The sequence below is a fragment of the Myotis yumanensis genome, unplaced genomic scaffold (genome assembly GCF_028538775.1).
Source record: "Myotis yumanensis isolate MYYU_CA2020_CCGP unplaced genomic scaffold, mMyoYum1.0.hap1 SCAF_5, whole genome shotgun sequence".
Lineage (NCBI taxonomy): Eukaryota > Metazoa > Chordata > Mammalia > Chiroptera > Vespertilionidae > Myotis > Myotis yumanensis.
Window position 1 is genome coordinate 27,027,141 of NW_027223756.1, and position 16,233 is coordinate 27,043,373.

The 16,233-nt window shown below is 48.8% G+C and overlaps 1 protein-coding gene across 2 annotated transcripts in view; it reads left to right on the plus strand.

The window, feature by feature from the left end:
• The first annotated feature begins 297 nt into the window (after window positions 1–297).
• Window positions 298–16,233, plus strand: part of FGF1 (fibroblast growth factor 1) — a 91,649-nt gene continuing 75,713 nt past the window's right edge. The window contains exon 1 of one of the 2 annotated variants that reach the window (XM_070414710.1): window positions 298–631. The gene's annotated coding sequence lies outside the window, so the exon portion shown is untranslated. Of the gene's footprint in view, window positions 632–10,419; window positions 10,720–16,233 lie in introns of those variants that run through there. The other variant, XM_070414711.1, reaches the window with a different exon arrangement.

Here is a 16,233-nt window from a genome sequence, read left to right on the forward strand (position 1 = left end):
AGACATTTGGGCCAATTGCTTGGCTATGTTCAAAGTAAGGCTCTGAGCGAGACCCCTCCCCACTGCCTAACGTGAGGAAAGGTACCAGGGACTAGTTCCGAGGGGCATGGAGACAACTTGGACGAGATAACTGTCCTTTCACCTGGCAGCTGGCCAGCCCCCAAATAGCTCTCGTGTCCAGTCCAAAAATAAGATCACAAGGGAGGGGGAGAAATAAATACGCAAGTGCTTGTCCTTGGGCTTCCCGTGGGTGCACCAGCATCGGCCGCACCAACAGGCACCCCAGGAGGGTGGCCTGGGGACCCCTCTGCCGCCTCCTCTCCAGGCTCCGAGACGGGGAAAACAACCTGTACCGGGGAGGGTGTGGCGTGTGGTTGGCACCCAGCCCATCTCTTGGGGCTCCCTTGAGCTCCACTCACACCAGAGAAGGAGCAGGAGGGAGAAGACAAGCGATTCAACAGCCTCGAATCCTCCTTTTGTTGACGGACACTCCCTTCTGATGGCGAATGGAAACTCCCTTCCTGCTGCAGCGGCCGGCCTGCCCTGCTCCTGGTAGGACAGGGTGGCCGCTGTAGACTGTTGCGGCTGCCCTGGCCCCAGAGAGAAAGTGCCCCAGAGCCAAAGCACAGAGGTGAGTACATCCGTTTCTCCAAGGGGCTCAGACTGCCCTGGACTCTGCCTGGCTTCAGGCTTGCCTCAGCATGAATGCTCTCCCCACCCCCTCCCCCTCCCCCTTCTCCTCCCCGATCTGAGTCTCTGCGGCAGGCTTGAGTCCGTGATGGATGCTGGAGTAAATATCCCTGGACTCCCTTCTTGCATTCGGAGGCCCATTTGCTCCCGGAAAGAATGGGGTAGGTCTAGTTCTTAGCGGGGGAAGCAGGAAGCGATTCCTACGGAGTGAATTATCTTTGCTGAGACCCACGAAGACGTTTCGCAGGAAATCGTTAGACAAATCCCATTACAGGAGAGTTAATGCTTCGTGTTTAAAAGCCCTGCATGAAGTAGGAAATGAAGGGATGCCAGCTGACTTGTCGTAATTGGGCAAAAGGGGAAAACACGGAAATGGGGTATGTAGAGCTTCCTTTCCCCTCAGCTCCTTCTCCACCTCTTCCTGGCTTCTCAGGGCCCCGCAAAACCTACCTAACAGATCCAAGGAATGCTTTTTTTGTTTGAGAACAAGAGGAACTAAATCAAAGGTTTAGGGAGAATTATTCTATACGCAGAGTCAAAGCACAAAGAAGAGAAAGATATTTTGCAGATTCTTGGTTTCTCCTTCTCACATCTGCACACTCCCAAACAGGTGACATGTACCGCTGCGCATTTAGGGACATGTATAGAGGTCTCCATCACTCGGACACAGGTACCATTATTCCTGGTCGCACACCGCCCCTCGGCTATGGACTACAAATGTGTATGCTAGGGATAGGCCAACACAATGCTGGTGGGAACAAGACAACTGCCTGAATAAGCCAGGATTCTTTTAGTAACAATGGACTGAAACCTAGCCTGTGGGGATGTAGGCAAAACAAAAGGGAAATGTTCCCCCTTGTGTGACTGAAACGGCCAGGGCTCTGCTGTGGTAAGATCCAGCTGCGCAGACAGTGGCATCCATCTTTCCCCATTTTTTGGCTTTGCTTCCCTGTGTCCTATTCTATTCCCAGGAAGACTTATCTATCATGGTGGCGAGATGGCTGGCAGCCAAGTCCAGGCTGACACCCTACTGGCACGGCCATCCTACAGCAGTTCTAGCTACTGTCTTAGGGGCACATCCCTCCCTGGGGCTGTAGTCATCCCTGTCCCAAAACCACATGGACTGAAGGCCATGAAGGGCTGGGTCCCCACAGATGCTGAAGGTGCTGGGCCTGGAGAAGGGGGTAGGACAGCCAAGGCTGTGTCTCTGCTGCTCTGTGCGATGGTCTCCATTAAGAGTCAAAGCTCTTGCCCTAACCAGCTTGGGTCAGTGGATAGAGCGTCGGCCTGTGGACTGAAAGGTCCCAGGTTCAATTCCGGTCAAGGGCATGTACCTTGGTTTCGGGCACATCCCCAGTGGGGGGTGAGCAGGAGGCAGCTGATCGATGTTTCTAACTCTATCACTCTCCCTTCCTCTCTGTAAAAAATCAATAAAATATATTTAAAATAAAATAAAATAAAATAAGAGTCAAAGCTCTCCCAACACAACTCCTCCTCCTTTTCTCTCTTATAGCCTCACACACTTCTTAGTGGCAGGGGTTGCAATGTAAGGACAATGATCAGAAAGGGTGAGTAGAAGAACTCAGGGCATGGCATTGCTAGAGACCCCTGGCAGTGGGAAGTGACTGTGGCTCAGTCCCCAGATCAAACACCATGTCCAGACCCACTGGACACCCTGTGCTCATGCAGGTCTCCCCTCCCCACTCCTGTCTCCCTCTGCTCTGCTGCTGTGAACCCATCTTGCCTTTCAAGGGCAGGGGTACTGCCTCCCTGAGGCCTCATCGGGCCTGCCTGCCTTTTCAGCTGTCTCTCTCTCTGAGCAGGACGGCACTGACTCTCAGCATTATCTGCGCACATGTTTGTGAAGAACTTCATGCATCTAAGTTTCTCTCGCAGCTTCAATTTTACATTTCTGGGGGAAAATTAAATTTCGTCCCCAGCCCTCTCTGTGGTGTCTAACGCATAGTTGGTGCCCGATTAAGTGCTTCCAATTAATTGAGCAATAGAAAACCTGCCTTACTGAACAGCTTAGAAAGGATGGCTAGGTTTCTTGAGGTCCTTAATTCTGATTTAAAAAGTAACATGATAATTATAGCAAACATTGATTGAACTCTGAAGGCATGCTGGAGTCCCTATAGGCATTGTGTCAGATAATCCTCACAATGACCCTAACGGGCAATTACTGCTATTATTCCCATTTACTGGATGGGAAGACTGAGTCTGAGAGAACAGACTTGATCTAGATCATATAGCTAGTAACTGGGGACATGGGAGTTAGAGCCCAGGCATGCCTGCCATCTCATTTCCTGTTAAATTAATCATTTACATGTTTCTCAGTGGAGCTTCCTGGTGCCTGATTTTAAAGAGCAAGAGGCACAAGTGATTGGTCAGGAAGCATGGGGGAGCTCAGATATTTTAGATCCCTCTTCTGCCACCTGTGCTCCCAGTGCCTCTACAAGGGGTCCTTATTAGATGTACCCAATGGTGCAGGGTCACACCCTGCCCCAGAGCCAACAAGAAGGTCAAGAGCACAGCGACTGTACAAAAGGAGGTGCCTCCGGGGTCTGTAGAGAGCAGGTGCTTTTTAATTAGATGAGGGTAGACTAGTCTTTGGGAAACAGTAGCTGGAATGTGGGCCTTAGAATGTGGGCTTGCCCCTCTGGCTGCCCATCATTAGGCATGACCCTGACCTTTCTCCTGCCCCCAGACCAGGGGGACCAGGCAGGAGGCCTTCCTCCGAGGTGGCTTGCAGGATTCTGAAAGCAACCAAATTCTGATCGCAAAGAAAGCCAAACTCTTGAGAAAATGGTCACTGATTTTTTTTATACTATCTGTGCCTCTACACCCAGACACTGGCCTCAAGGCTGGTGCAGTCACCTGTGGTGCAGGGGGTATCTGCATACTAACCTGTGGGTGAGCATCTTCTCAAGAGCAGATCCTATCTGATTGATGTCGGGAGTCCTCACAATAGCCCGTGAGAGGGTCCCAGCGCTGGTGCTCACAACTGAGTCGCCGTGAGACTGAGTCACATCCAGATCACACAGGAGTAGAGAAGGGCCCGGACTGGGGATAAAGGAGCTCTGAGTCTTTAGGATCCAAGCCTGCTTGCTTCTCCTGGGGGTTATAAAAGAAAAAAGTGAAAACCAAAAGTAAGAACAATTCTTTGGATAAATCTTTAAGAGGAAAACCACTGCTGAACCCAAGAGAAATGAAAACATGCTCACACCAAAACTTGCACACTAATGCTCCTAGCAGCGCTATGCACGACAGCCAGAGGAAAGGTGCCAATTGTCCATTCACTGGTGAGTGGATAAATAAAACGTGGCATATCCATGCGATGAAATATTACTCAGCAATAAAAAGGAAGGACGTTTGGATACATGATGCAACACAGATGAACCTTAAGGACATTATGCTTTTTAAGGGAAAGAAACCCAGGCTGTATGATTCCATTCATCTGTAATGGCCAGAACAGACAAATCTATCAAGACAGAAAGTAGATTAGTGGTTGCCTGGTTCTGGCTGGAGCGGGGAATGGGGAATGGTTGCTAATGTGCCTGGGGTTTCTTTTGGGGATGACAAAAATCTAAAATTAGTGGTGAGGGCTGTACAACTTTGTGAATATACTAAGACCACGTAGTTGTATACTTTAAATGGGTGAACTGCATGGTATGGGAATTATATCACAGTAAAGATGTGAAAAGCCCAAACCATGGCTAATGAGATCATGAACCCAGTGACAGGGCTTCGCTGAAAGATGTGGTCTCACCCTGCTTGCCCTGATGAGCTTATGTCTTGACTCACCGCGTTGGCCACAGGCCACCCAGACACTTTAGGTGGAAAATATATAGATGGGAAACATTGGATCCATAGATTTCTCCACAGCCTAAACTAGGGGGAGTTTTTTCCTTCTTCTTTGTATAGATCATTTAAATTTTTATGGCCTCAGTCTCACTATTCTATTTCCATTTCTGGGTTTCCAATCATGCTTCCAAAAGCATTCCCCATTCGACAATGATAACGATGAGTTCCTCTCATGCTTTTCTGTAATGTTTTCCTTTACGGTTTGTCTTATTATAGTTAAAGCTGCAATTCCTCGGGAATTTAAGCAACAAATGGGGGATGCAGGTTTTTTTGTGCATGTGTTGTTGTTTCGCCAAATAGCTAACTAATGATGAGAGTGAGAATTTTAAATGTGGGCTTAAAATGAGTTTAGGGTACCTTATAACTTTCTAAAATTAAATGTAAGAAAAAAAAGTGAGTGAGAGAGAAAGTTTGTACACAGGGAAAGGGTTATAGACCTTGTGAGCGTCTCAAGGGTGTTTTTGTGATTCACAAAAAGCCACCATGCTCTCTGTATTTCATAACCTGGGGTCCAGGTAGGCCAGCTGAGCACCTCCCAGCGACTGACACAGAGTCCGAGCCAACAGATCTGTTGTTAAACAATTTCAGGGGAGGCCTGATCGATGAGTCCTGGGTCAAGTTCTCTGTCACGTGTCAGGTGAGGGTCACACCACCTTTCAGTTTGACATTTTACTGAGACGGAGAACCAGATGCAATTCTAACTGGCTCCCCGTGGACCAAACTGTAGGTTTCTAATCATCCGCTGACAAATCAATGGAGCTGAAAAAAACTGGGGGCCTCCTATCACAAAGAATGTATAAATAAATATGAAAGTGGAAATAGAACTACAAAGTGGAAATGCCCCTACAAAGAAGGTGGCAGATCCTATGTTCAGACCCATGCCTTCGTGTAACAAATATATATGCAACACCCACTGTGTGTCTAATAGGCACTATCTAGACAGGTGGTTCCGAAGCGTGGTCCCTGGACCAGCAACATCAGCATCACCTGGGAACTCGTTAGACATGCAGATTCCCAGGCCCACCTAAGACTTACTGAATTAGATACTCTGGGGCTGGGGCCCAGCAGTCCAGGTGGTTCTGATGCACGTGCGAGTTTGAGAAGTACTGGTCTAGGGACTGGGACTATAATGGTGATAAGACAGATAAAATTCCTGTCTCCTCATGAAGTTTACGTCCCAGTGTGTGTGTGGTAGGAAGAGACAGGAAACTAATAACTGAATACAGTAATCTTCAGATAGTAATAGGATCTAGGAAGGAAAAGATCTATGTGAAGAACAGTGGAGAGGGGCTGATTTAGAACAGGTGGTCAGGGAGGAGATGGTCTAAAACGAGACCAGAGTGGTAAGCAAGAGCCAGCCATGCAAAGAATTCAGGGGCAGAAAATAAATGCAGACACTGTAGACAGAGGGAACACCAAGTGCAAAGGCTCTGAGGTAGGACCATGCTTGGCTTATATGAGGAGCAGGGTGACTGAGCACAATGAGCAAGGGGTGAGCAGGGGATGGGCTTCGAGAGGCAGGGAAAGGCAATGGAGAGTTTTGTTCTTAGTGCAAGGGAAAGGCAATGGAGAATTTTGTAGGGACATGATCTGTTTACCTTTTAGCAGGATCCCTCTGGAATGAACTGTAGGGGGTAAGGGTAGAAGCAGGGAGGGCAGCTGGGAGGATATTGCAATAATTAAGACAAGGAATGTTGGTGCTTGGAGCACTAGACCAATGTGCAAAGATCCATTATTAAATGAAAAACAAACAGCAATGCAGGACATTGTGCATAGGAAATTGTTTTTAAGCATATGCACATTCAGGAGTACAAAGACATTTTTTTCCCTTGAAAGGATCCAGAAAAAAAAAGTTAATAGTGGTTACCTTTGGGGAAAAGGGGGTTAGTGAGGGTCGTTTTATACCTTTCAGTGTATTGTACATTTTTATGATGTACACACCGCATTCCTATTCTTTAACAATAAAATATTTTAAAATAAAGATTGAAAAACTGAGATAGAGGGAAACATAAAAGAGAATAAGTGATGGGTGATCAATGTCAGAGAGAAGAAGCCCACCTCCCAGCGGTGTGACCTTTGCAAGCATCCTGCCCACAGGGTGATGGAGAGTCGGGCTGAAAAAGTGGTGTGACTCCTGTTCTTGTATTATAATGGGGACAGGGCGAGGCACCTTCCCACTGGAAACCGCTGGACCCCGTTTCAGCCCTGCAGCTCCGGTGATATTTGCGGTTATGAGGTCTCCTTGGGCAACTACTACAGTTTCCCGTGGACGTCTGCTGCATTTCCCTCTGCCTGTTTGTCAGATCGCTCCCCTCCTTCTTCTTGGCAGCTGGTTCACCAGGAGGCCAGCGTGCCCTTCATCTAATTGCATGATTGGGCATAAACAGAAGAAATCCTTCGCTGGAGGGAGAGAGTGGCACGCAGCGTCTGATTTCTCCTGTCAGCTGATGCGGATTTGTTGAGTCCCATCAAGGTCAAATGAGATTAGAAAGAAAATGCAGTGTGTCTGGTGTGCATTCCACCTAACTGTATCACTTATGTAAACAGGATGAACAAAGGAGAAATTTTACAGCAAATATTGAATGTCAGCTTTAAGATCCAAGCACAAGAAGCCAGGGCTTATATATGTTATACCTGGAGAGAAAGAAAATGTATTTATTGGGGACATGTTGAACCCTGCTGATTCTCTCATGCTCTGATTCTTTTTTCTTGTTGGTGCAGTTAAAAAGTGGTCCTCTGCCCCGACCAGTTTGGCTCAGTGGTTAGAGTGTTGGCCTGCAGACTGAAGGGTCTCGGTTTCTATTCCAATCAGGGGCACATACCTCGGTTGCAGGATAGATCCCCACCCGGGTCCAGTGCAGGGGAGAGGCAGGCAACCAATCCATGTCTCTCTCTCACATCCATGTTTTTCTCTCTCTGCCTCTACCCCTCCCTTCCACTCTCTCTAAAAGTCAAGGGGGAAAATATCCTTGGGTGAGGATTAACAACAAAAAAATTTAAAAATGATTGTTTTATGTCCTGATTTTCAGAGGCACTGAGCCCAGAATAAGTAAAATCGTGGAAATGCCACATCCTCTTTTATTATCCTTCTGAAGTGCTTATGAGAGGGTTAGAGCCACTTTCTAAAATAGCAGCTGTGGAAATGCTCGGGGGTGAGTCAATCTCTTAGGATGCGGAAGGACAAAGTCTCACCTTCGGCAACGGCCACATCTCAGACGTGGATGACTCGCCCAAGGCCACCCCTCTGTGGATGAACCTACCGGGCTTCTACTAGGACTTTTGTTGGTCCTCCAAATCTGTCCTTTTCTTCCTGGCTCAGACCCAGCCTCTGCAGCGCTAGCAGACTTGATTATAAGGTTTTATTCACAGCAGAAAGGTCATTAAAAGTGGTCTCAGAACTTTGAGGGGAGATGGGGTTTCTGTTACATTCTGTGTATTGGGTCTAGCGTACTGTGGGTGCCTAATACATGGCTTCCACAGCTATTATTTCAATTGACTATTTCTTGGCCCGGAGCTGGAGCTATTCTGAGGCCAGACTTTTAAGCCAGGCAACCTCCATGTCCCTTCCCACACTAAATAACCGTGAGGCCAGAAAGCATGAACATATTTCATGACTCAAACCATCTGAATGTATATTATTGAAAAGATAAATCTAGATACTTGACCTGGAAGTTGAAATAAATAGGGAACCTGAGGGATGTTAAACTGCAATTTTAAGAAATTTCAACACTGAAGGGAATTCTCTTACAGTAAATACTTTAAGGACCCAAGGCGCCATTCTTTCCCAGCATTTGGACAGGATTGTTTCTGAACACCTGATATGCAGTAAGGAAATTCACTTCTCTCTGTAGTGAGGGGGTGATCCTTTGCCCAAGAGCTGCGCAGTTTGTTTGTGTTTAACAGCATCTCGCAGCTGCACGTAATGGAGAAACAAAACTGCAGTAATGCTTTACACTGCCTTGCAGTTTCAAGGTGCTCTCACACTTTAGCATGTTTGATTGTCACAGTAATCCTGCCAGCTCAGGGAAGACGTGGTTATGAGCATCTTGTTAATCTCTGTGAAGAGGGAGGAAATTCCAAGTCCTGAAGAGCTGAGTTGCCCAAGAATGGTCAACCCCATAGAGTGGGCGGGTTCAAGGGTGTTGACCTGGTTTCAGGCACCGGGAGGACTTTAACCAGGGGTGCAACCTGGGGACACTCAACCTGGCCTCGGACTTTTAGGCTGTTTCCTCACTTAAAAATCTATCATTCCACGTGGTGAAAGAGTTAACACACACACACACACACACACACACACACACACACATCAATGCAGCATAATTCTCCAATACTGAGAAGACAATTATCTGAAATATTTTTATCTTTCTATTATTCAGAAGGCCCATGGGAATCATGCAGAGACTCAGGGAGATTATTATTATTTTAAACCCTCACCCGAGAGTATGTTTTTCATTGATTCTAGAGAGAGAGGAAGGGAGAGAGAATAATCGATGCGAGAGAGAAACATTGATTGGATGCCTCCCATAAGCACCCCAACTGGGGATCGAACCCACAACCTGAGTATGTGCCCTGACTGGGAATAGAACCTGTGACCTTCCAGTGCATAAGACAATGCTCCAACCAACTGAGTCACCCGGCCAGGGCAAGATTATTATTTTTCAAAGTAAACTGTCAGTACCTGACTATGTGGAAGTAATTGGCAGTTCATGGAGGTTCCAGTTAATAAAGTTTGGAGAAACAACCTTTTTCTGCTCCTTCAGGTCCCTTTTAGGAGAGCTGCTGCTCATCACGATCCGAGTCACGTGATGGGTGTGCCTCTAGCTCTCTGTCACGGGAGGTGAGATGAGCTTCTCCGAGGCTCAGCTCTGCAGAGGGCACAGGAAAGGCTCCCCGGGTGACCCTGATGAGTGTGGAGAACAAGCTTCCACCTCCAGCTTCCCGGAGGAGAGAGAGGCCAGAGAGCATGTTTCCAGTTCCAACAGGTCAAGCTGTACCTGTCTATCTGACTCATCAGGTGGGGAGGCTTGCCCACACGCACGCACACACACAACTCTCACACTCACACCTCCCAGGCTCACATGAACACGGAGGGGACTCTTCATCCTTTTTCCATTTTGGTCTCTTCAAAGACACTTCCTGGTCCATGCCTTTCAGCCCATCTTCCGTCCCCACCTCTTAGCCAAAGAGTGATTTGCACGGGCCGCTTCCTGACTTTCTTACCCCATTGCTGGCCATGGCATAACGATGGTGTGCAGGGTCCTCTGAAGAAATCCCCACCCCTGCAGCTGGGCTCACCTGACGGTCCGCCTGGTGCAGCAGGGACAGGCTTGACCACTGGTGCGGAATAGTCTCTCTGCAGCCCTAACCTAGATGGCCACTGCCTCGCGTGGCTTTGCAAAACATCCTCTGCAAGGCTTGGCTCTGGGAACGCCACAGACAGACAGACACACACACTCTGCCACACACAGACACCTACACCCTGTGCAGCAATGCCAGATGACAGAGCAGCCTTCTGATTCCAGAGAAGCATCTCTGAGCCACGACCTGCTGTTTCCCTGGCAACCAAGGCCTCAAAATAAACAGGATTCTGCTCAGACGGGCCAGTAGTCCGTTCGGTGCAGCCATTTGCCCCTAGACAAACCACGCTAAAACAACACCCGGATGGTTGCTGCCACTGTCTGCTGTCTCGGCCTCCCTTCCCTGCTGGCCAATAGCTCCGCGTTCCTGGGCCTACTGCTAGCTATCCAGAGTGGGGAAAGCTTAGAGCTCTGTGTACGTTTCTGTGGGTGGTTGTCTAAAGGCAGGTCCCCTCTGCTGATAAACAAGGCCAGGGAGAGACCCAAAGGCTGACACTCAGGTCCCCCCGCCCCCCAACTGCCTCCCTGCCTCCCACACAGCCCCGTGGACTGGTAGCCGGCTCTGTGGCATGGTGTCTGGAGGCGGACCAGCAACCCGGTGTGCATGCCACGGCCCGTTCCCTCTCCCCACACAGAACTGCGGGGGGAGAGAGAGAGAGAGAGAGAGGGAGAGAGCGAGCGAGCCGGCTTGAGCCTGCCAGGGAAGCACTGCAGCGCAGTGACAGTGACAAACACAGCAGAGGACGCCAGGCAGATTCTCTTCCCCTCGGAGGGAGAGAGGCACAGCCCTCAGCCTGCAAGCCCTCAGGTAAGAATCAGGCTTCTGTTCTGGGGAACAAGAGCAGGTTATATCCAAATGTGAGGGGTGTGTGTGTGTGTGTGTGTGTCCGTCCGAGTGCAAGTATAATCTCCATGGAGAGGGAAGATAAAAGGGGAAAATGAAGGCAGTACGATGTTTTAAGCAGATACCACTGCAAAGAGCATGCCTGCAGGTGAGCACCCAGGGGCTCCCCTCTGGCTGGGTATAAACTGTGGTACAGACTGCTCTGTGGGGAGGGCCTGCCAATGGCACCGGCATGTAAAACCAGAACTTGGAGTTCAGAGACTGTCAAAACTATCCTGCACCAGGCTGCCCCATTATCTCTGTCCCCCTGCTGCCGGGCCGGTGACTGGAGGGGGCGGAATGTTCTCATTTACTTAAAGTGCTGGATGCGGCCCTTGTGGTTGGCAGAGTCGAAAGCTGTGGCCTTAGCGAGTGGCTGGCATTCTTCTGGTGTGTCCCACTCACCCACTCGGGGAGCCTGGAAATTCAGCTGCCTCAGAAAGCTTGTCCACTGGGTGGGTGCCTTAGATTGTAATCAACCTGTTCCTATAAAAACCAGGCTGACATGTAGGATTATCTGCATGTGTTTCAATAGGGTGGTATTCCGAGGGCCCCACGGGTCACCTGCATTACTTCTCACCTGGCCTTCTGATCTTCTGGGAAAATCACATCCTCATTTGAGATAGGCACTGGCAGAGAAGGAGCAGGAATGGCTAAGCCAGTGGGCACATTCTCTGGCACGTACGCCAAGCCACACCCACATCGCGATTACATGACCAAAGTATGCAAGGCTTTCAGACAGGAGCGCTCAAAAAATTCAGACCTCTGGGTAGTGGGGTGGGAATTCCAGGCATTTGACCAAGTACACATTTTTCGGAGACCCAAGAGGGCAGGCGCCCACCTGATCCCACCTCTCAGGTCCAAGAGCTCTCTCTGTGCCCCAGCAGATCGCAAGCAGGGTGCTCTCTCTCGCTGTGTCTATCCACCCCCCCTGCTGTGTCTTCCTTTCTGCTTTGGTGACTAGCACTTTCCCTTCTCTTCGTTACAGGGATTGGATTGTTTATGAGTTCACTCCACAAACACCAGTGGGAGGACACGAGCGTCTGGGCAGAGGGCGAGCCAGGCTCTGCGTGGGGATGAGCCAGCCCGAGGGTGGCCAAGGGCTGAAAAGAAATGGGCTTTGCAGAGCGGTGTCTAGCGAAGGGCTGGCCAGCTGTTTACTGGGGCCATTAGTGTGAACAAGTGTGGATTTTGGTTCAGACTGTGATTCATAGTCACAAATTCCCTTTTCCTTTGTTTTCTTTGTGTTGGTCATTGAGGGCTTCCTAGGAAAGTCCCCTTCTGAGATTGTGTGTCTGAAGGCAAGATCACTGAACCTGCTGCTGAGGGCAGCTGGCGGGCTGCCCTTCTCCTGCAGGGCCTGCCTTTATTACAGGAGTAGATGGATTTGCAAATGAAGTACTTGATCAACGGCGAAGTTAACACACAAAAAAATGAAGGGAGAAAATACTGAGCTTCTTGTAAGCTCCTCCTAAATCTGGTGTGCACTTACCCATGTGTGGCTTGCCTGGTTCAAAAAAAAGGATTTAAGGAAGCAGAATTCAGTTAAGTGGTTTGAGTTTATGGCAGCACCAATCATGATGATCATATTTTCGGTGACGATGGTGGATGGACACCCATATGCTCCTTCCACGCCAGCAAAGGGACAGACAGACGTCTGATCCCAGGACAGAGTGTGTGCTGGTTCACTTTGCAGGCAAGCATTCTGCGGACCCTGAATCAACTACTACAGCTCATGAAGCAGCCAGCCCTGTAGTGCTTGCTAGCTTCTGGATGAGGGGTCCTGCAGAGTGGAAGGTCCTCATCTAACAGGCATCCCTGGCGAAGGCAATATCCTCGGTTTAAGATATGGGAAAGATAATATTCAGTCGTTTCTGCCACAGACATACCCTGGTTTAGGTAAATTTAACACCTATACATGACACATAAAGGACGGGAATGAGTATCTTTTCCTCAAGAAAGGATCTGCTAATCAACAAATATTTATTGAGTACTGACAAGGTGTCCCAACTCAAGATGTGACAGCATCCAGCCCACTCAACCATAGAGAAAGGAGGGGACCTACCTGGGAGAACGAGCTGGGCTGGCAGAATGTCCAACTCAGGTGGGAAGTGAAGGTGTCCAAGATATAGGAGTAAAGACAAGCACCGGGCCAGTGGCCTACAGGGAGAGAAGAGGGAGAGTGTGAATACTAATTATTTTGATTCCTAAATTTCATTATTTAAGAAAGGCAGCATAACATAGCAGCTGAGTGTGTAGATTTTGCAGCCAGACTCTATGAGGTTCAAATTCAAATTCTGACTCTTATTAGTTTGGTGACCTCGTGCCTCAGTTTCCTCATCTGTAAAATGGGGTAATAAAATACCAACCTTGTTGTTGAAAGGACCAAATAAGTAATGCTCTTAGCACAGTGCCTAGTTTATAGTGATTACTATGTATTTGTTATTATTGTTTATTGTTGTTATTACTAGAGGCCCGGTGCATGAAATTCGTGCATAGGTAGGGTCCCTAGGCCTGGCCGGTGATCAGGGACAATCTGGGCCTTCCAGCTGCCGGCCAGGGCCTCCCTTCATTCCGCGCTGCTCCCTGGTGGTCAGCACACGTCATAGCAAGCGATCGGTCTACCAGTTGAACTCCCACGGGGACAATTTGCATATTAGGCTTTTATATATATAGATTATTGAAAGGCGAGCACTGAAAAGGCTGCCCACAGGTGGATTTGTTCCAAAGTCCAAAATGACACTCTGTGAGTGACCACTAGAGCCACATTTTGTGCGGCCTGGAGGTGCTGTGTGGAGATTTGCTGATTATCAGCGTTTCTTGAGCCCTTGCTTTGTGCCAAGCACTGTGCTTGACTTTACGTGTATGACCTCACCAAATTCTCATAACAACCCTATGAAAATAGGGGTGTTGTAGCTGCAGGAATTAAGGCTTGGTGGGCTGGACCATTTGCTGAAGGTCACACAGTTACCAAGTGGCAGAGCCACACCTCCCACCAGGCTGTGTTCCTAACCGGTATGCCATCTGTGTTCTTGGGGAATCACTGGAGGTGTCTTAAGAGGTAGGTGGAGTTTGGTGACAGGAATTCAATAGCAGATGATATTTGAAGATCTAGAGAGTAGGCCAGGATTTGAAGCCCTGCCTAGAGGTACAGGACATCAGCTTGGCCCATGGGCAGAATCGCCACCTTGAGGACCTACAGCCTTTGGGACCAGGTCTTCAGGAACAAGACATGAATGCAGGCAAGGTGGCCTCAGGTCCTCCTGAACCAGACAGTGATGGTGTCTAAGAAGAGAGGAAATGGTGCCTAACAAGAGACAGAGGCACAGAGGGTGCTGGGCCATGGCTCCTTATCCCTCAGGCCTAAGGTAGGAGGTCATCTTGAGCTAAGCCTGAGGTCAAGACTGGATGACTCCAGTTATGGAGGGAGGAGAAATAGACAATCCAGAACTTAGTGTCTGGGTGCAGTGAAGTTTACACTGATATAAATGACTTGACTTGCCAATGCAATCCCTCAAAGTAGAACATTCAAAATGTGATTTACAGAAATTTGTTTTATGCATAATTGCTCAAAACCACTTCTCTGACTCCATCAGAAAGGCGTTCCCACCTTGCACTAGGGCTGTGTAGGTGTGGGGGTTTCTAGTGGACAAGACTCACCTTTGCCCCTCTAGGACCTGCGGTCCAGTCTGGGGGTTTTCAAACTTCAATGTGCATAAGAATCATACGGAAGCTTGCTTAAAAATTAGGTTTCTGGGTCCTTCCATAGAAATCTTAATTCAGCTGGGCTCCTGAGGGACCCAGGATTCTGCATTTCCTGGGTAGCGGGAGGTGTCTCTGATGCTTTGGTCCACAGACCACCATTGTGGACGCCCAGGTCTGACAGTTGTTCTGGTTCCTTTGTCTTCATTACTGTTAATGAGAACACAGAGTCGTGTGGCCTGAATACATAGCAGTTAGCCTCTTTGTTGTCATCACTTTTGTCCTGAATTACCACTTTTCTTGGACTAGACCTCTACTTATAATAATAACGGCGACAGCACACCTACTACATACTGAGTTATCACATACCCGGCACAGCACTAAGCCCTTCACATAGGCTACCCTCTCATTCCATCTTCACACCCATCCCATGAGTGAGGTGCTGTTACTATCCACATTTTACACGGGAGGGGAAAGGTCTGACTGCTAGTGACTGGCGGATCGGGGATATGAACTCAGGACTGGCAGATTACCAAGGCGCAGGTGTGCGGCCCCTAGACTAGCCTCTGAGAGTTTTTGTTCTTTGTCCAGTCAACTCTTCTTTCTCACTTGTGGGTGTTTCTCCGGTTCACATTCCTAACTTGTTCACCCCGGTTCCCAGACGCCCATGCAATTTCTTCAGAAGATGATGTGTCCCCGTGCTTTCCTACTTTTACCTCATTCAGGAAGTCAAAAAGGATTGGGGCAATGGGCAGTGGAAGGTAGGTATTAGGGGTTGAATGGTGTTCCCCCTCAAATTCATGTTAAAGCCCTAACCCCCCAGTATTTCCGAATGTGACCTTATTTGGAGATAAGAGGTAATACAGTTTACATGGGGCCATTGGGGATGCCTGGTGTCCGTTTGAAAAGGGGAAATTGGGACACAGAGACACACATAGAGGGAAGATGATGTGAAAAGATGCAGGGAGAAGATGGATCTGTGGTACTTGTTATGGCAGCCCCAGAAAACTACTACAGGAGGAACCTGGGTTCTCGCTCTAGTCCCTCACTTGGGGGCGATGAAGTTGAAGGCCAATGCATTATGCCAAATTGTGGCAACTTTTCTTTTTCTTTAACTTTCAGTGCTTTTCTGTTAGCTTAAACAATGTTCTTTGGAGCTACATGTAGGCCCAAGGCCTAGGAAGGAAGAAGGAATGAATAGAAAGGATGAAAAGGAAGGAAGGGCAAGTAAAGAAAAAAAAGGAGGTAGGAGGAGGAAGAGGAGAGAGAGTGGGGTCTGGGATATTTGAGGGCCATTAATGACCACTTCAGGTTCATTCAGCTCTTTTGTGGGCACCTCCTACATGCCAGGGAGCATGCTAAACTCTGGGCTGCAACAGAGACTGGAACTGTTAGTCCCAATCTAATGAAAGTTTGAGGCCAGATGGGGTTGCCAACATCAATCACACAGTAACTCTCCTGAGTGGTCCATAGTAGCATATGTAGAGGGCCCGACCCAGTCAGGGGGTCTGAAAAGCTTTGGAGAGGAGGGGTGCGATCTGGAAGGTCAGGAGGCATCAACTGGGTGGGGGCAGACTGTTTCAGGTGGAGGGAAGAGCACGTGCAAAGGTTACATGGTGTGAGGAAGTGTGTCATCCCCAAGGAAGCAGGTGTGTGTGAGTGTGTGTGTGTGTGTGGGGGGGGGGGGGTAGTCGGAGCTCTAGGGGCAGGCGAGGGCCAGACCATGGCAGCTACAGC